The sequence below is a fragment of the Bombina bombina genome, chromosome 7, assembly GCF_027579735.1.
Source record: "Bombina bombina isolate aBomBom1 chromosome 7, aBomBom1.pri, whole genome shotgun sequence".
Taxonomy (NCBI): Eukaryota; Metazoa; Chordata; class Amphibia; order Anura; family Bombinatoridae; genus Bombina; species Bombina bombina.
Window position 1 is genome coordinate 460,603,124 of NC_069505.1, and position 22,883 is coordinate 460,626,006.

At 38.3% G+C, this 22,883-nt stretch overlaps 1 protein-coding gene across 2 annotated transcripts in view; it reads right to left on the bottom strand.

Annotated features, from left to right (window-relative positions):
- The window catches only part of LOC128666723 (gastrula zinc finger protein XlCGF17.1-like), a 97,418-nt gene extending 80,067 nt beyond the window's left edge, over positions 1–17,351 (bottom strand). Inside the window, exon 1 of one of the 2 annotated variants that reach the window (XM_053721471.1) lies at positions 17,313–17,351. The gene's annotated coding sequence lies outside the window, so the exon portion shown is untranslated. Of the gene's footprint in view, positions 1–2,351; positions 2,413–17,312 lie in introns of those variants that run through there. The other variant, XM_053721472.1, reaches the window with a different exon arrangement.
- Positions 17,352–22,883: the final 5,532 nt, after the last annotated feature.

Consider the following 22,883-nt stretch of genomic DNA (forward strand, 5'->3'; position numbering starts at 1 on the left):
TAACACACTAACATAAACCCCACGTCTAAACACCCCTAATCTGCTGCCCCTGACATCGCCGCCACCTACATAATGTTATTAACCCCTAATCTGCCGCTCCCGATATCACCGCCACCTACATAATGTTATTAACCCCTAATCTGCCACTCCCGATATCGCCACCACCTACATAATGTTATTAACCCATAATCTGCCGCTCCCGATATCGCCGCCACCTACATAATGTTATTAACCCCTAATCTGCTGCTCCCGATATCGCTGACACCTACATAATGTTATTAACCCCTAATCTGCCGCTCCCGATATAGCCGCCACCTACATAATGTTATTAACCCCTAATCTGCTGCTCCCGATATCGCTGACACCTACATAATGTTATTAACCCATAATCTGCCGCTCCCGATATCGCCGCCACCTACATAATGTTATTAACCCCTAATCTGCTGCCCCCGACATCGCCGCCACCTACATAATGTTATTAAACCTAATCTGCCGCTCCCGATATCGCCGCCACCTACATAATGTTATTAACCCCTAATCTGCCACTCCCGATATCGCCGCCACCTACATAATGTTATTAACCCCTAATCTGCCACTCCCGATATTGCCGCCACCTACATAATGTTATTAAACCCTAATCTGCCGCTCCCGATATCGCTGCCACCTACATAATGTTATTAACCCCTAATCTGCCACTCCCGATATCGCCGCGCACCTACATAATGTTATTAACCCCTAATCTGCCACTCCCGATATCGCCGCGCACCTACATAATGTTATTAACCCCTAATCTACCACTCCCGATATCGCCACCACCTACATAATGTTATTAACCCATAATCTGCCGCTCCCGATATCGCCGCCACCTACATAATGTTATTAACCCCTAATCTGCTGCTCCCGATATCGCTGACACCTACATAATGTTATTAACCCCTAATCTGCCGCTCCCGATATAGCCACCACCTACATAATGTTATTAACCCCTAATCTGACGCTCCCGATATCGCCGCCACCGAAATAAAGCTATTAACCCCTAATCTGCCGCTCCCGATATCACCCACACTATAATAAATCTATTAACCCCTATTCAGCCGCTCCTCGACATTGCCGCCACTAAATAAATTTAATAACCCCTAAACCTCTGTCCTCCCACATCACTACCACTAAATAAACCTATTAACCCCTAAACCGCCAGCCCCCTACATTGCAACAACCTAAATTAAACTATATTAACCCCCAAACCTAACCCTAACCACCCTAACTTTAACATAATTAAAATAGAGTTAAATTAAAGTTACAATTATTAACTAAATAATACCTATTTAAAACTAAATAATACTTACCTGTGAAATAAAACCTGAACTAGCTACAATATAACTAATAATTACATTGTAACTATCTTAGATTTTATTTTTATTTCAGGGGTAAGTTTGTATTTATTTTAACTAGGTAGACTAGTTAGTAAATAGTTATTAACTATTTACTAACTACCTAGTTAAAATAAATACAAAAGTACCTGTAAAATAAAACCTAACCTGAGTTACACTAAAACCTAACATTACACAAAATAAAAAAACTACCATTACAAAAAATAACAAACAAAATTATCCAAAACAATAAAATTATTCCTATTCTAATACCCTGTTTAAAAAAAAAAAAAAACACCCAAAAATAAAAAAACCTAATCTATAATAAACTACCAAGTGAAGGTAAACTTTGGTGAATAAAAGCCCGTTTATTAAAAATACTATTAAAAACAGGGGCTTTCATTCATCAAAGTTTACAAAGCAGCCGTTTTGTTAAAAAAATTACCTTTTTTGCTTTTCACAGCTACAGCAGCTTCCCCCACATAGAAATCCTCTATTCACACGTCAGCAATGACTAATCCTGCTTCCTCCAATCACAGCTTCCCCCCAGGGTAGTCATTGCCTGAGGCCATGCTGTGATTGGAGGAAGCAGAATTAGTCACTGCTGACGTGTGAATAGAGGATCTCCAGGTGGGGGAAGCTGCTGTAGCTGTGGAAAAAAAATAAAGGTAAGTTTTTAATCAAAACGGCTGCTTTGTAAACTTTGATGAATGAAAGTGCCCCTGTTTTTTAATAGTATTTTTAATAAACGGGCTTTCATTCACCAAAGTTTACCTTCACTTTAAAAGGGTTTGTAGGGCATTGCCCTAAGTTAAACAGCTCTTTTACCTGTAAAAAAATACAAAGACCCCCCCAACAGTAAAACCCACCACCCAACCATTTGAACAGCCAATAGGATTTTAGCAGCTCTAATTCCTATTGGCTGTTTTAAATTTTTCAGCCAATAGGAATGCAATGGTACCCCCAGTATAAAAGGGGTACCTTGCACTTGAATCCTCAGTGTGTGGCAAATGATAGCATGAAGGACCTCCACGTCGAATCGATGGACCTCCGCCTTGCACCTCTGCCTGGACCTCCGCCTTGGCGCATTGACCACTCCGCCTTCGCAGGGATGAAGAAGATGTCGGTCCCCGCGATGGATGAAGATGGAGCCGCCTGGATGAAGATGGAGCTGCCAGGATGAAGATCGTTCAAGCCGGACTTCAGTAACTGTGAGTACCTAAAGAGGGGTTAGTGTTAGTTTTTTTTTTAAGGTGTTTTTTTTTTTTAGATTAGGGTTTGGGGCATTTCTTAAAAGTGCTGAATGCCCCTTTTAAGGGCAGGAAAAAGAGCTGAGTTAGAGTTAGTTTTTTTTATTTTGGGGGGTTAGTTGGGTGGTGGGATTTACTGTTGGGGGGGGTCTTTGAATATTTTTTTACAGGTAAAAGAGCTGTTTAACTTAGGGCAATGCCCTACAAAAGGCCCTTTTAAGGGCTTTTGGTAGTTTATTGTAGGCTATGGATTTTTTTTTTTTTTTTTGGGGGGGGTATTTTTATATTGCTATTAGATTAGGTGTAAATTGTTTTTATTTTGGATACTTTCGTTTGTTATTTTTCGTAATTTAGTGGTCGTTTGTTTTTGTAATTTAGAATTTCTTTATTTTTTGTAATTTTAGATTTAATTTTTTTAGTAGGGTTAGGTTTTTTTAATTTGTAGTTAGTTTAATTTTAGTCTAATAGTTATGTTAGTTTAATTTATAGTTTAAATTTAGTTTTTTTTTATTTCACAGGTAAGTTTTTATTTATTTTAAGATAAGGATCTTGCAATTTCAATGCAAAGTTAGGGGGTTGTTAGGTGTAGGGGTTAATAGTTTAATTTAGTTTTTGGCGATGTGGGGGGCTGTCGGTTTAGGGGTTAATAGGTTTATTTAGTGGTAGAGATGTGGGAGATCAGAGGTTTAGGGGTTAATAACTTTATTTAGTGGTGGCGATGTCAGGGAGCGGCGGAATAGGGGTTAATAGCTTTATTATAGTGTGGGCGATGTTTGGGGTGCAGGGGGAATAGGGGTTAATAGCTTTAGTATAGTGTGGGCGATGTCGGGCAGCGGCAGAATAAGGGTTAATACATTTTATTAGTGGCGGCGATGTCGGGAGCGGCAGATTAGGGGTTAATAACTTTAATATAGTGTTTGCGATGCGGGAGGGCCTCGGTTTATAGGTTAATAGGTAGTTTATGGGTGTTAGTGTACTTTTTAACACTTTAGTTATGAGTTTTATGTTACAGTTTTGTTGCGTAAAACTCATAACTACTGCTCTCAGATGGCGGAACAGATCGTGTCGGTATAGGGTGTAACGCAAGCTTTTTAGCCTCCACCGCAAAACTCGTAATGGCAGCGCTATGGGAATCCCATGAAAAAAACATAATTTTTTCGAGTGTGGGACTGACGTTGCGTTATAGGCTAAAAGGCTTGTGGTACAGTTATACCGACAAGACTCGTAATGGCTGCGTTGCTGTTTTAACTCTGAAATGGCCATTTTTTCAGCGTTAAAACACGAACGAAAACTCGTAATTCACCTGATTGTGCTGATGCCGGTGGATTCTAACAACACAGCACTAATTGGCTTAAATGCAAGTCAATAGATAATACATTTTAAGTCATGTGATCAGGGTGGCAGACAGAAGATGCTTAGAAACAAGGTAATTACAGAGGTAAAAAGTGTATTAATAAAACCGTGTTTTCTAGTGCAAAACTGGGGAATGGGTAATAACGGCATTATCTATCTTTTTAAACAGTAAAACATTTTGAGTTGACTGTCCCTTTAAGAAGCCCCATGTATTGGTTTGAGAGTTAAAGATAAATATCCCACCTTGGGTGAAATTGGCAAAACCATACTTATGCATCTCAGGCACCTCAACACTATCTGAGCGCCTCTTCTCTGCTGCAAGCAATATAGCTGCAAACAGAGAACCAGCCTTAGCCAGGAGCAGGGGGATATGTTGACATTTTGCATTTCAATGCAAAGTTTCTAAAAGAGTGAATAACAGAATGTGATAAACAGTGATTATCTCTACCCTCTTTCTAGTTCTAACTTTTTTGAAACAGTTTAATTTTTGTTTTTGCTTAATTGTCCAATTTCTAAGCAGCAGAACAAATTCTCATAAACAGTTGTGTTAATATAAAGTTGTGAAGTTTTAGTCAGAAGTTTTATGCTTGTTACACTCAGTATGTGGATTGTATTTTAAATATAGGAAAAAAAATTGTTTTTTTTATCCGATTAGTCGATTATGAAAATAATCGTTAGTTGCAGCCCTAATGGCTGTATCTATATCTGTTAGTTCTTTTGGTAGAATGCAAAAGTTGCATAGGGATTATCTGCTGGAGCCTGCCTAGAAGCTGTGAACTCAGCTGAAATACAATGCCTATGTCTAAAAACTGATAAGGGAGGTGGAGCAGATTGCTCCAGACAGTTTAGCTGTGTATTTCATTTTGCTTATTTTAAAAAATGATTTTAAAATACTTGCAATTTTTAAACATTTTTTATGCAAACTATTTTTAATTAATTAGCCCTTTTAGGATATGCACAGATCTCAACCTGTTTTATTGCATTTTAATGATAAGTTCCTTCTGCTTCACACAACACAGACAGCCCTTCCTCAGTACCTTATATATATATATATATAGAAATATATATAACATTATAGAGTAGGTTTCCTCTGTCTCTCACACACAGCCCCCCCCCTAGTACCTTATATACAGATATATAATATTATAGAGAGGTTCCCTCTGTCTCACACACACAGCCCCTCCCCAGTACCTTATATACAGATATATAATATTATAGAGAGGTTCCCTCTGTCTCACACACACAGCCCCTCCCCAGTACCTTAATATACAGATATATAATATTATACAGAGGTTCCCTCTGTCTCACACACAAACAGCCCCTCTCCAGTATTTTATATACAGATATATAATATTATAGATAGGTTCCCTCTGTCTCTCACACACACACACAAAGTCCCTCTCCAGTACTTTATATACAGATATATAATATTATAGAGAGGTTCCCTCTGTCTCACACACACACACAGCCCCTCCCCAGTACCTTATATACAGATATATAATATTATAGAGAGGTTCCCACTGTCTCACACACACACACAGCCCCCTCCCCAGTACCTTATATACAGATATATGAATATTATAGAGATGTTCCCTCTGTCTCACACACACACACACAGCCCCTACCCAGTACCTTATATACAGATATATAAGATTATAGAGAGGTTCCCTCTGTCCTCACACACACTCATCCCCCTCCCCAGTACATTATATACAGATAGATAATATTATAGAGAGGTTCCCTCTGTCTCACACACACACAGCCCCCTCCCTAGTACCTTATATACAGATATATAATATTATAGAAAGTTCCCTCTGTCTCACACATACACACAGTCCCCTCTCCAGTACTTTATATTAAAGATATATAATATTAATAGAGAGGTCCCTCTGTCTCACACTCACAGTCCCTCCCCCAGTACCTTAATGTACAGATATATAATATTATAGAGATGTTTCCTCTGTCTCACACACACACAGACCCCTCCCCAGTACCTATATACAGATATATAATATTATAGAAAGGTTCCCTCTGTCTCACACATACACACAGTCCCTCTCCAATACTTTATATACAGATATATAATATTATAGAGAGGTTCCCTCTGTCCACACTCACACAGCCCCATCCCCAGTACCTTATATACAGATATATAATATTATAGAGAGGTTCCCTCTGTCACACACACACACAGCCCCTCCCCAGTACCTTATATACAGATATTATAATATTATAGAGAGGTACCCATTGTCTCACACACAGCACAGCATACCCACCCAACTGTCCCGATTTTCGCGGGACAGTCCCGATTTTAGGGTCTGTCCCTCTGTCCCGAGTTGCTAGCCATCTGTCCCGATTTGCCCCAGGCATTTAAAAAAAAAAAAAAATTTTTTTTTTTTTTTTTTTTAAATTCTATTGGGCCCATACTCAGAAGCAGCTGGCTTTGCTCTCACAGGGTTAGATACCTGTTATATTCCCTGTGGAAAAGGAATGGTGTGTGGGTTAAGCAGGAGTAAGAAGGCTGTATACACTCTGACCACGGGTAATGGTGGACCTCTCTAACCTACCTCTGGTAATTGATGATATCTAACCCCTGGTGATAATACTAGCATGCCTTCAGTTTTATACAATGAGCAGTGCTAATACCAGGGTAACGAACAGTGTAACGAACAGTGGCAAGCCGCAGACTGCCAGCTAATGTGCTTGCCAACCCCAGGACCCCATACAATGAATTACAGATACCCATATATGATGTAGTGTGTGTGTCTATCTGTATCCATAACTGTGTGTGTGTGTACTGTATGTATAAGTTTATGCTATGTAGTGTGTGTGTGTGTCTGCATGTATAAATGTAAGCTATGTAGTGTGTGTATGTGTATCTGCATGTGTAAGTGTATGCTATGTAGTGTGTATGTGTGTCTGCATGTATAAATGTAAGCTATTGTAGTGTGTGTATGTGTATCTGCATGTATAAGTGTGTATCTGCATGTATAAGTGTATGCTATGTAGTGTGTGTGTCTGCATGTATAAGTGTATACTATGTAGTGTCTGTGTATCTGCATGTATAAGTGTATTGCTGCATGTATAAGTGTATGCTATGTAGTGTGTGGTGTATCTGCATGTGTAAGTGTATGCTATGTAGTGTGTATGTATCTGCATGTATAAGTGTATGCTATGTAGTGTGTGTGTATCTGCATGTATAAGTGTATGCTATGTAGTGTGTGTGTTGTGTATCTGCATGTGTAAGTGTATGCTATGTAGTGTGTGTGTATATCTGCATGTGTAAGTGTATGCTATGTAGTGTGTATGTATCTGCATGTATAAGTGTATGCTATGTAGTGTGTGTGTGTATCTGCATGTATAACTGTATGCTATGTAGTGTGTGTGTATCTGCATATGTAAGTGTATGCTATGTAGTGTGTATGTATATCTGCATGTATAAGTGTATTCTATGTAGTGTGTGTGTGTGTGTATCTGCATGTGTAAGTGTATGCTATGTAGTGTGTGTGTGCATGTGTAAGTGTATGCTATGTAGTGTGTTACTGTGCATTTTTGCTGACCTTTAAAGGCCAGAATCTAGAATATTAATGGGAATGGCAGAGAGTAGTTTTAAAGAATGTATTAATAAATGTGCAATTAAGATAAAAATATTTAGCAATGTCTTTGCAAAGGCTAATTAAATACAGCGCTCACATAGCCATACCAGTGGTTTGAGCTTGTGTTTGATTTGCTGCCTAAGTGTATTAAAATATATGACTTTATTTAGAATTTTATTTTATTACTTTGGTCTTATGATTTTTTTAAGCCCAGCCCACCACATTTCAATTTTTTTGTCGGGGGGGGGGGGGGGGTTGTCCCCTCTTTTTAATTTTGAAATGTTGGGAGGTATGACACAGCGCCCCCTCCCAGTACCTTTATATACAGATATATAATATTATAGAGATGTTCCCTCTGTCTCACACACACACACAGCCCCTCCCCAGTACCTTATATACAGATATATAATATTATAGAGAGGTTCCCTCTGTCTCACACACACACAGCCCCTCCCCAGTACCTTATATACAGATATATATATTATAGAGGATCGCTCTGTCTCACACACACACAGCCTCTCCCCAGTACCTTATATACAGATATATAATATTATAGAGAGGTTCCCTCTGTCTCACACACTCACACAGCCCCTCCCCAGTACCTTATATACAGATATATAATATTATAGAGAGGTTCCCTCTGTCTCACACACACACACAGCCCCACCCCAGTACCTTATATACAGATATATAATATTATAGAGAGGTTCCCTCTGTCTCACACACACACAGCCCCTCCCCAGTACCTTATATACAGATATATATTATTATAGAGAGGATCCCTCTGTGGTCACACACAGCCTATCCCCAGTACCTTAAATAACAGATAAATAATATTATAGAGAGGTTCCCTCTGTCTCACACACACACACAGCCCCTCCCCAGTACCTTATATACAGATATATAATATTATAGAGAGGTTCCCTCTGTCTCACACACACAGCCTCTCCCCAGTACCTTATATACAGATATATAATATTATAGAGAGGTTCCCACTGTCTCACACAGCCCCTCCCCAGTACCTTATATACAGATATATAATATTATAGAAAGGTTCCCTCTGTCTCTCACACACACACAGCCCCTCCCCAGTACCTTATATACAGATATATAATATTTATAGAGAGGTTCCCTCTGTCTCACACACACACAGCCCCTCCCCAGTACCTTATTATACAGATATATAATATTATAGAGGATCGCTCTGTCTCACACACACACACAGCCTCTCCCCAGTACATTATATACAGATATATAACATTATAGAGTGTTTCCCTCTGTCTCACACACACACACAACCCCTCCCCAGTACCTTATATACAGATATATAATATTATAGAGAGGATCGCTCTGTCTCACACACACACAGCCTCTCCCCAGTACATTATATACAGATATATAATATTATAGAGTGGTTCCCTCTGTCTCACACACACAGCCCCCTCCCCAGTACCTTATATACAGATATATAATATTATAGAGATGTTCCCTCTGTCTCACACACACACACACAGCCCCTACCCAGTACCTTATATACAGATATATAATATTATAGAGAGGTTCCCTCTGTCTCACACACACACATCCCCCTCCCCAGTACATTATATACAGATATATAATATTATAGAGAGGTTCCCTCTGTCTCACACACACACACAGCCCCCTCCCTAGTACCTTATATACAGATATATAATATTATAGAAAGGTTCCCTCTGTCTCACACATACACACAGTCCCTCTCCAGTACTTTATATTACAGATATATAATATTATAGAGAGGTTCCCTCTGTCTCACACTCACAGTCCCTCCCCAGTACCTTATGTACAGATATATAATATTATAGAGAGGTTTCCTCTGTCTCACACACACACAGACCCCTCCCCAGTACCTTATATACAGATATATAATATTATAGAAAGGTTCCCTCTGTCTCACACATACACACAGTCCCTCTCCCAATACTTTATATACAGATATTATAATATTATAGAGAGGTTCCCTCTGTCTCACACTCACACAGCCCCATCCCCCAGTACCTTATATACAGATATATAATATTATAGAGAGGTTCCCTCTGTCACACACACACACAGCCCCTCCCCAGTACCTTATATACAGATATATAATATTATAGAGAGGTACCCATTGTCTCACACACACACAGCATACCCCCCCAACTGTCCCGATTTTCGCGGGACAGTCCCGATTTTAGGGGTCTGTCCCTCTGTCCCGAGTTGCTAGCCATCTGTCCCCAATTTGCCCCAGGCATTTAAAAAAAAAAAATTTTTTTTTTTTTTTTTTTTTTAATTCTATTGGGCCCATACTCAGAAGCAGCTGGCTTTGCTCTCACAGGGTTAGATACCTGTTATATTCCCTTTGGAAAATGAATGGTGTGTGGGTTAAGAAGGAGTAAGAAGGCTGTTACACTCTGACCACGGGTAATGTGACCTCTCTAACCTACCTCTGGTAATGATGATATCTAACCCCTGGTGATAATACTAGCATGCCTTCAGTTTTATTACAATGAGCAGTGCTATACCAGGGTAAACGAACAGTGTAACGAACAGTGGCAGCCGCAGACTGCCAGCTAATGTGCTTGCCAACCCAGGACCCATACAATGAATTACAGATACCCATATATGATGTAGTGTGTGTGTCTATCTGTATCCATAACTGTGTGTGTGTGTATCTGTATGTATAAGTTTATGCTATGTAGTGTGTGTGTGTGTCTGCATGTATAAATGTAAGCTATGTAGTGTGTGTATGTGTATCTGCATGTGTAAGTGTATGCTATGTAGTGTGTATGTGTGTCTGCATGTATAAATGTAAGCTATGTAGTGTGTGTATGTGTATCTGCATGTATAAGTGTGTATCTGCATGTATAAGTGTATGCTATGTAGTGTGTGTGTCTGCATGTATAAGTGTATACTATGTAGTGTCTGTGTATCTGCATGTATAAGTGTATGCTGCATGTATAAGTGTATGCTATGTAGTGTGTGTGTATCTGCATGTGTAAGTGTATGCTATGTAGTGTGTATGTATCTGCATGTATAAGTGTATGCTATGTAGTGTGTGTGTATCTGCATGTATAAGTGTATGCTATGTAGTGTGTGTGTGTATCTGCATGTGTAAGTGTATGCTATGTAGTGTGTGTGTGTATATCTGCATGTGTAAGTGTATGCTATGTAGTGTGTATGTATCTGCATGTATAAGTGTATGCTATGTAGTGTGTGTGTATCTGCATGTATAACTGTATGCTATGTAGTGTGTGTGTGTATCTGCATGTGTAAGTGTATGCTATGTAGTGTGTATGTATATCTGCATGTATAAGTGTATTCTATGTAGTGTGTGTGTGTGTGTATCTGCATGTGTAAGTGTATGCTATGTAGTGTGTGTGTGCATGTGTAAGTGTATGCTATGTAGTGTGTTACTGTGCATTTTTGCTGACTTTAAAGGCCAGAATCTAGAATATTAATGGGGAATGCAGAGAGTAGTTTTAAAGAATGTATTAATAAATGTGCAATTAAGATAAAAATATTTAGCAATGTCTTTGCAAAGGCTAATTAAATACAGCGCTCACATAGCCATACCAGTGGTTTGAGCTTGTGTTTGATTTGCTGCCTAAGTGTATTAAAATATATGACTTTATTTAGAATTTTATTTTTATTACTTTGGTCTTATGATTTTTTAAGCCCAGCCCACCACATTTCAATTTTTTTTGTCGGGGGGGGGGGGGGTGTCCCTCTTTTTAATTTTGAAATGTTGGGAGGTATGACACAGCCCCCTCCCAGTACCTTATATACAGATATATAATATTATAGAGATGTTCCCTCTGTCTCACACACACACACAGCCCCTCCCAGTACCTTATATACAGATATATAATATTATAGAGAGGTTCCCTCTGTCTCACACACACACAGGCCCCTCCCCAGTACCTTATATACAGATATATAATATTATAGAGGATCGCTCTGTCTCACACACACACAGCCTCTCCCCAGTACCTTATATACAGATATATAATATTATAGAGAGGTTCCCTCTGTCTCACACACTCACACAGCCCCTCCCCAGTACCTTATATACAGATATATAATATTATAGAAAGGTTCCCTCTGTCTCACACACACACAGCCCCTCCCCAGTACCTTATATACAGATATATAATATTATAGAGAGGTTCCCTCTGTCCTCACACACACACAGCCCCTCCCCAGTACCTTATATACAGATATATATTATTATAGAGAGGATCCCTCTGTGTCACACACAGCCTATCCCCAGTACCTTATATACAGATATATAATATTATAGAGAGGTTCCCTCTGTCTCACACACTCACACACCCCCACCCCAGTACCTTATATACAGATATATAATATTATAGAGAGGTTCCCTCTGTCTCACAACACACAGCCTCTCCCCAGTACCTTATATACAGATATATAATATTATAGAGAGGTTCCCTCTGTCTCACACAGCCCCTCCCCAGTACCTTATATACAGATATATAATATTATAGAAAGGTTCCCTCTGTCTCACACACACACAGCCCCTCCCCAGTACCTTATATACAGATATATAATATTATAGAGAGGTTCCCTCTGTCTCACACACACACAGCCCCTCCCCAGTACCTTATATACAGATATATAATATTATAGAGGATCGCTCTGTCCTCACACACACACACAGCCTCTCCCCAGTACATTATATACAGATATATAACATTATAGATTGTTTCCCTCTGTCTCACACACACAACACAACCCCTCCCCAGTACCTTATATACAGATATATAATATTATAGAGAGGATCGCTCTGTCTCACACACACACAGCCTCTCCCCAGTACATTATACAGATATATAATATTATAGAGTGGTTCCCTCTGTCTCACACACCACAGCCCCCCTCCCCAGTACCTTATATACAGATATATAATATTATAGAGATTTTCCCTCTGTCTCACACACACACACACAGCCCCTACCCAGTACCTTATATACAGATATATAATAATATAGAAAGGTTCCCTCTGTCTCACACACACACATCCCCCTCCCCAGTACATTATATACAGATATATAATATTATAGAGAGGTTCCCTCTGTCTCACACACACACAGCCCCCTCCCTAGTACCTTATATACAGATATATAATATTATAGAAAGGTTCCCTCTGTCTCACACATACACACAGTCCCTCTCCAGTACTTTATATTACAGATATATAATATTATAGAGAGGTTCCCTCTGTCTCACACTCACAGTCCCTCCCCAGTACCTTATGTACAGATATATAATATTATAGAGAGGTTTCCTCTGTCTCACACACACACAGACCCCTCCCCAGTACCTTATATACAGATATATAATATTATAGAAAGGTTCCCTCTGTCTCACACATACACACAGTCCCTCTCCAATACTTTATATACAGATATATAATATTATAGAGAGGTTCCCTCTGTCTCACACTCACACAGCCCCATCCCCAGTACCTTATATACAGATATATAATATTATAGAGAGGTTCCCTCTGTCACACACACACACAGCCCCTCCCCAGTACCTTATATACAGATATATAATATTATAGAGAGGTACCCATTGTCTCACACACACACAGCATACCCCCCCAACTGTCCCGATTTTCGCGGGACAGTCCCGATTTTAGGGGTCTGTCCCCTCTTGTCCCGAGTTGCTAGCCATCTGTCCCCGATTTGCCCCAGGCATTTAAAAAAAAAAATTTTTTTTTTTTTTTTTTTTTAAATTCTATTGGGCCCATACTCAGAAGCAGCTGGCTTTGCTCTCACAGGGTTTAGATACCTGTTATATTCCCTGTGGAAAATGAATGGTGTGTTGGGTTAAGCAGGAGTAAGAAGGCCTGTATACACTCTGACCACGGGTAATGGTGACCTCTCTAACCTACCTCAGGTAATGATGATATCTAACCCCTGGTGATAATACTAGCATGCCTTCAGTTTTATACAATGAGCAGTGCTAATACCAGGGTAACGAACAGTGTAACGAACAGTGGCAGCCCGCAGACTGCCACTAATGTGCTTCCAACCCCATGGACCCCATACAATGAATTACAGATACCCATATATGATGTGAAGTGTGTGTGTCTATCTGTATCCATAACTGTGTGTGTGTGTATCTGTATGTATAAGTTTATGCTAGGTAGTGTGTGTGTGTGTCTGCATGTATAAATGTAAGCTATGTAGTGTGTGTATGTGTATCTGCATGTGTAAGTGGTATGCTATGTATGTGTATGTGTGTCTGCATGTATAAATGTAAGCTATGTAGTGTGTGTATGTGTATCTGCATGTATAAGTGTGTATCTGCATGTATAAGTGTATGCTATGTAGTGTGTGTGTCTGCATGTATAAGTGTATACTATGTAGTGTCTGTGTATCTGCATGTATAAGTGAATGCTGCAATGTATAAGTGTATGCTATGTAGTGTGTGTGTATCTGCATGTGGTAAGTGTATGCTATGTAGTGGTATGTATCTGGCATGTATAAGTGTATGCTATGTAGTGTGTGTGGTATCTGCATGTATGAGTGTATGCTATGTATGTGTGTGTGTATCTGCATGTGTAAGTTGTATGCCTATGTATGTGTGTGTGTATATCTGCATGTGTAAGTGTATGCAATGTAGTTTGTATGTATCTGCATGTATAAGTGTATGCTATGTAGTGTGTGTGTATCTGCATGTATAACTGTATGCTATGTAGTGTGTGTGTGTATCTGCATGTGTAAGTTGTATGCTATGTAGTGTGTATGTATATCTGCATGTATAAGTGTATTCTATGGTAGTGTGTGTGTGTGTGTATCTTGCATTGTGTAAGTGTATGCTATGTATGTGTGTGTGTGCATGTGTAAGTGTATGCTATTGTATGTTGTTAACTGGTGCATTTTGCTGACTTTAAAGGCCAGAATCTAGAATTTAAGGGGGAATGCAGAGAGTAGTTTTAAGAATGTATTAATAAATGTGGCAATTAAGATAAAAATATTTAGGCAATGTCTTTGCAAAGGCTAATTAAATACAGCCGCTCACATAGCCATACCAGTGTTTGAGCTTGTGTTTGATTTTGCCTGCCAGTACAGTGTATTAAATATATGACTTTATTTAGAATTTTATTTTTATTACTTTGGTCTTATGATTTTTTTAAGCCCAGCCCACCACATTTCAATTTTTTTGTTCGGGGGGGGGGGTGTCCCTCTTTTTAATTTTGAAATGTTGGGAGGTATGACACAGCCCCCTCCCAGTACCTTATATACAGATATATAATATTATAGAGATGTTCCCTCTGTCTCACACACACACACAGCCCCTCCCCAGTACCTTATATACAGATATATAATATTATAGAGAGGTTCCCTCTGTCTCACACACACACAGCCCCTCCCCAGTACCTTATATACAGATATATAATATTATAGAGGATCGCTCTGTCTCACACACACACAGCCTCTCCCCAGTACCTTATATACAGATATATAATATTATAGAGAGGTTCCCTCTGTCTCACACACTCACACAGCCCCTCCCCAGTACCTTATATACAGATATATAATATTATAGAAAGGTTCCCTCTGTCTCACACACACACAGCCCCTCCCCAGTACCTTATATACAGATATATAATATTATAGAGAGGTTCCCTCTGTCTCACACACACACAGCCCCTCCCCAGTACCTTATATACAGATATATATTATTATAGAGAGGATCCCTCTGTGTCACACACAGCCTATCCCCAGTACCTTAAATACAGATATATAATATTATAGAGAGGTTCCCTCTGTCTCACACACTCACACAGCCCCTCCCCAGTACCTTATATACAGATATATAATATTATAGAGAGGTTCCCTCTGTCTCACACACACAGCCTCTCCCCAGTACCTTATATACAGATATATAATATTATAGAGAGGTTCCCTCTGTCTCACACACTCACACAGCCCCTCCCCAGTACCTTATATACAGATATATAATATTATAGATATGTTCCCTCTGTCTCACACACACACAGCCCCTCCCCAGTACCTTATATACAGATATATAATATTATAGAGAGGTTCCCTCTGTCTCACACACACACAGCCCCTCCCCAGTACCTTATATACAGATATATAATATTATAGAGGATCGCTCTGTCTCACACACACACACAGCCTCTCCCCAGTACATTATATACAGATATATAACATTATAGAGTGTTTCCCTCTGTCTCACACACACACAACCCCTCCCCAGTACCTTATATACAGATATATAATATTATAGAGAGGATCGCTCTGTCTCACACACACACAGCCTCTCCCCAGTACATTATATACAGATATATAATATTATAGAGTGGTTCCCTCTGTCTCACACACACAGCCCCCTCCCCAGTACCTTATATACAGATATATAATATTATAGAGAGGATCGCTCTGTCTCACACACACACAGCCTCTCCCCAGTACATTATATACAGATATATAATATTATAGAGTGTTTCCCTCTGTCTCACACACACACACAACCCCTCCCCAGTACCTTATATACAGATATAAAATATTATAGAGAGGATCGCTCTGTCTCACACACACACAGCCTCTCCCCAGTACATTATATACAGATATATAATATTATAGAGTGGTTCCTTCTGTCTCACACACACAGCCCCCTCCCCAGTACCTTATATACAGATATATAATATTATAGAGGTTCACTCTGTCCCACACACACAGCCCCCTCCCCAGTACATTATATACAGACATATAATATTATAGAGAGGTTCCCTCTGTCTCACATCACACAGCCCCTCCCCAGTACCTAATATACAGATATATAGAATTTATAGAGGTTCCCTCTGTCATCACACACACAGCCCCTCCCCAGTAGCTTATTACAGATAAATAATATTATAACGAGGTTCCCTCTGTCTCACACACACACAGCCCCCTCCCCAGTACCTTATATACAGATATATAATATTATAGAGAGGTTCCCTCTGTCTCACACACACAGCCCCTCCCCAGTACCTTATATACAGATATATAATATTATAGAGAGGTTCCCTAAGTCTTACACACACAGTCCCTCCCCAGTACCTTATATACAGATAAATAATTATAGAGAGGTTCCCTCTTTCTCACACACACGCCCCTCCCCAGTACCTTATATACAGTTATATACTATTATAGAGAGGTTCCCTCTGTCTCACACACACAGCCCCTCACCAGTACCTTATATACAGATATATAATCTTATATAGAGGTTCCCTCTGTCTCACACACACACAGACCCCTCCCCAGTACCTTATATACAGATATATAATATTATAGAGAGGTTCCCTCTGTCTCACAAACACAGCCCCTCCCCAGTACCTTATATACAGATATATAATCTTATATAGAGATTCCCTCTGTCTCACACACACCAGCCCCCTCCCCCAGTACCTTATATACAGATATACAATATTATAGAGACGTTCCCTCTGTCTCACACACACCCAGCACCTTATATACAGATATATAATATTATATAGAGGTTCCCTCTATCTCAAACACACAGCCCCTCCCAGTACCTTATTCACAGATATATAATATTATAGAGAGGTTTCCTCTGTATTATACACACATCCCAGTTCCTGCTGTCTCATAAACACATACAGATATATATATTTAGTACAGTATTTACCGGTATACAAAGAGGGCTTTGTTCATACTTACCTTCGACCGCTCAAACAGTAGCAGCTAGTTCCCATCCAGCTAAAGGACCAGTGATGTCATAAGTCACATGATGACTGCTGCGGCCAAAGGTAAAGGCTGCTGTGCATTACTACTAGTTCTTTATGTTTATTAGGAACAAGATGGCACGGTTTTCTTAGGTAACTATTAGCGCGTGCATGTGATAATATCTCTATATAAGGTAGTAAGTGTGTAAAGAGGTTCAGTATATATATATATATATATATATTATATATATATATATATATATTATATATATATATATATATATATAATATATTGTATAATAATATATATCTGTGTATACAGTACTGGTGAGGGACTATGTGTGTGAGAGACAGAGGGGAGCCTCTATATGATATTGTATAATAATATATATCTGTGTATACAGTACTGGTGAGGGGACTGTGTGTGAGAGACAGAGGGAACCTCTATATGATATTGTATAATAATATATATCTGTGTATACAGTACTGGTGATGGGACTATGTGTGTGTGTGATACAGAGGGAATCTCTATATGATATTGTGTAATAATATATATCTGTGTATACAGTACTGGTGAGGGACTATATGTGTGTGTGTGAGACAGAGGGAATCTCTATATGATATTGTATAATAATATATATCTGTGTATACAGTACTGGTGAGGGACTATATGTGTGTGTGAGACAGAGGGAACCTCTATATGATATTGTATAATAATATATATCTGTGTATACAGTACTGGTGAGGGGACTATGTGTGTGTGTGACAGAGGGAACCTCTATATGATATTGTATAATAATATATATCTGTGTATACAGTACTAGTGAGGCGAGGGACTATGTGTGTGTGACAGAGGGAACCTCTATATGATATTGTATAATAATATATATCTGTGTATACAGTACTGGTGAGGGACTATGTGTGTGTGACAGAGGGAACCTCTATATGATATTGTATAATAATATATATCTGTGTATACAGTACTGGTGAGGGACTATATATGTGTGTGTGTGTGAGACAGAGGGAACCACTATATGATATTGTATAATAATATATATCTGTGTATTCAGTACTGGTGAGGGACTATGTGTGTGAGAGACAGAGGGAGCCTCTATATGATATTGTATAATAATATATATCTGTTGTATACAGTACTGGTGGAGGGGACTATATGTGTGTGTGTGTGACAGAGGGAACCTCTATATGATATTGTATAATAATATACATATGTGTATACAATACTGGTGAGGTACTATATGTGTGTGTGTGAGACAGAGGGAACCTCTATATGATATTGTATAATAATATATATCTGTGTATACAGTACTAGTGAGGGACTATGTGTGTGTGTGTGAGACAGAGGGAACCTCTATATGATATTGTATAATAATATATATCTGTGTATACAGTACTAGTGAGGGACTATATATGTGTGTGTGTGAGACAGAGGGAACCTCTATATGATATTGTATAATAATATATATCTGTGTATACAGTACTAGTGAGGGACTATGTGTGTGGTGTGAGACAGAGGGAGAACCTCTATATGATTACTGTATAATAATATATATCTGTGTATACAGTACTGGTGAGGGACGATGTGTGTGTGTGAGACAGAGGGAACCTCTATATGATATTGTATATTAATATTTATCTGTATATACAGTACTGGTGAGGGACTGTGTGTGTGTGTGACAGAGGGAACCTCTATATGATATTGTATAATAGATATATATCTGTGTATACAGTACTGGTGAGGTACTATATGTGTGTTTGAGACAGAGGAACCTCTATATGATATTGTATAATACTATAAATCTGTGTATACAGTACTGGTGAGGGACTAGGTGTGGTGTGTGTGACAGAGGGAACCTCTATATGATATTGTATAATAATATATAACTGTGTATACAGTACTGGTAGTGGACTAAGTGTGGTGTGTTGTGAGACAGAGGGAACCTCTATAGATATTGTATAATAATATATATCTGTGTATACAGTACTGGTGAGGGGACTATGTGTGTGTGAGACAGAGGGAACCTCTATATGATATTGTAATAATAATATATGTGTATACAGTACTGGTGAGGGGACTATGTGTATGTGGAGACAGAGGGAACCTCTATATGATATTGTATAATATATATATCTGTGTATACAGTACTGGTCAGGGACTATGTGGAGTGTTGTGAGACAGAGGGAACCTCTATATGATACTGTATAATAATATATATCTGTTGTATACAGTACTGGTGAGGGACTATATGTGTGTGTGTGTGAGACAGAGGGAACCTCTATATGATATTGTATAATAATATATATATCTGTATATACAGTACTGGTGAGGGACTATATGTGTGTGTGTGAGACAGAGGGAACCTCTATATGATATTGTATAATAATATATATCTGTGTATACAGTACTGGTAAGGGACTATATGTGTGTGTGAGACAGAGGGAACCTCTATATGATATTGTATAATAATATATATCTGTGTATACAGCACTAGTGAGGGATTATGTATGTGTGTGTGAGACAGAGGGAACCTCTATATGATATTGTATAATAATATATATCTGTGTATACAGTACTGGTAAGGGACTATATGTGTGTGTGAGACAGAGGGAACCTCTATATGATATTGTATAATAATATATATCTGTGTATACAGTACTGGTGAGGGTGACTATGTGTGTGTGAGACAGAGGGAGCCTCTATATGATATTGTTTAATAATATATATCTGTGTATACAGTACTGGTGAGGTACTATATGTGTGTGAGACAGAGGAAACCTCTTTATGATATTGTTATAATAATATATATCTGTTGTATACAGTACCGGTGAGCGACTATGTGTGGTGTGAGACAGAGGGAACCTCTATATGATATTGTATAATAATATATATCTGTATATACAGTACTGGTGAGGGACTATGTGTTTGTGTGAGACAGAGGGAACCTCTATATGATATTGTGATAATAATATATATATCTGTGTATACAGTACTGGTGAGGGACCTATGTGTGTGTTGTGAGACAGAGGGAACCTCTATATGATATTGTATAATAATATTATATCTGTGTATACAGTACTGGTGAGTGGACTATGTGTGTGTGAGACAGAGGGAACCTCTATTGATATTGTATGATAATATATATCTGTATATACAGTAATGTGAGGGACTATGTGTTTGTGTGAGACAGAGGGAACCTCTATATGATATTGTGTAATAATATATATCCGTATATATAGTACTGGTGAGGGACTATGTGTGTGTGTGTGTGAGGAGAGAGGAACCTCTATATGATATGTATAATAATATATATCTGTGTATACAGTACTGGTGAGGGACTATGTGTGTGTGAGACAGAGGGAACCTCTATATGATATTGTATAATAATATATAGCGTGTATAAGGTACTGGTGAGGGACTATGTGTGTGTGTGAGACAGAGGGAACCTCTATATGATTATTGTATAATAATATGTATCTGTGAATACAGTACTGTGAGGGACTAAGGGTGTGTGAGACAGGGGGAACCTCTATATGATATTGTATAATAATATATATCTGTGTATACTGTACTGGTGAGGGGACTATGTGTGTGTGTGACAGAGGAACCTCTATATGATATTGTATAATAATATATATCTGTGTATACAGTACTGGTGAGGGGACTATATGTGTGTTTTGAGACAGAGGGGAACCTCTATATGATATTGTATAATACTATAAATCTGTCTATACAGTACTGGTGAGGGACTATGTGTGTGTGTGTGTGTGTGTGAGACAGAGGGAAACCTCTATATGATATTGTATAATAATATATATCTGTGTATACAGTACTGGGAGGGGACTATGTGTGTGTGTGTGTGAGACAGAGGGAACCTCTATATGATATTGTATAATAATATATATCCGTGTATACAGGTACTGGTGAGGACTATATGTGTGTGAGACAGAGGAAAACCTCTATATGATATTGTATAATAATATATAGCTGTGTATACAGTACCGTGTAGCGACTATGTGTGTGTGTGAGACAGAGGGACCTCTAGCTCAAGACACGTCTTAATGAATTGTAATTTTCGGGCATAGGTATTATGTGACCAGGGTTATAGATGCTGTTAATATACTCAATTAAGGTTCAATGTCTTGTCTATAATATAGATACATGTGTTAGTTAAATTCTTAAGGCAGAAGATTATTGCTATTATTGTGTTTATATGGACTAAGTAAGATCATGTTGTATTGTAATGTTTGGGATCGTTTACCCTGTGAGGTGCAATGATCTAGCAATAATGTTTAAATGTTGTTTTCTGCCTTGTTGGATAATAAATAAAAAAAAAAATAATAAAAAAATAATAATAATATATATCTGTGTATACAGTACTAGTGAGGGATTATGTATGTGTGTGTGAGAAAGAGGGAACCTCTTATATGATATTGTATAATAATATATATCTGTGTATACAGTACTGGTAAGGGACTATATGTGTGTGTGAGACAGAGGCTACCTCTATATGATATTGTATAATAATATATATCTATGTATACAGTACTGGTGAGGGGACTATGTGTGTGTTGAGACAGAGGGAAGCCTCTATATGATATTGTTTAATAATAATATATCTGTGTATACAGTACTGGTGAGGTACTATATGTGTGTGAGACAGAGGAAACCTCTATATGATATTGTAATAATAATAATATCTGTGTAACAGTACTGGTGAGGGACTATGTGTGTGTGTGTGTGAGACAGAGGGAACCTCTATATGATATTGTATAATAATATATATCTGTGTATACAGTACCGGTGAGTGACTATGTGTGTGTGAGACAGAGGGAACCTCTATATGATATTGTATAATAATATATATCTGTATATACAGTACTGGTGAGGGACTATGTGTGTGTGTGAGACAGAAGGAACCTCTATATGATATTGTATAATAATATATATCTGTGTATACAGTACTGGTGAGGGACTATGTGTGTGTGAGGACAGAGGGAACCTCTATATGATATAGTTTAATAATATATATCTGTGTATAAGGTACTGTGAGGGACTGTGTGGTGTGTGAGACAGAAGGAACCTCTATATGATATTGTATAATAATATATACCTGTGTATACTAGGGATGCACCGAAATTTCGGCCGAAAATGGCATTTTTGGCTATTTCGGTTTTCGGGTTTTTTTGCCTGTTAGTTTCGGTAAAATTATTGTGTAGCATATTTCAAATTTGATGCTAGCCTAGAGCTGCTGTTTAAGTTTATTAACTTCACTTACTGTTCTGCATATAATGAGTTTTCTAGGATTATACTTTATTTGGATAATTGGTAAAAAAAAAACTGTTGAAATATGATTATGTTACATAGAACTAAATGAAGAATAATACAGTATATTGATATGTATAATTGTGTTAAGTAGAGGATGCACCAAAATTTTGGTCGCAGAAACATTTTGGTCGAAAATGGGCATTATTTTTTTGCCTGTTTTTTTTTTCTTGGTAAAATTATTGATGTTGCATATTATTGTTTTAAGATATTTTTGTCCAATTT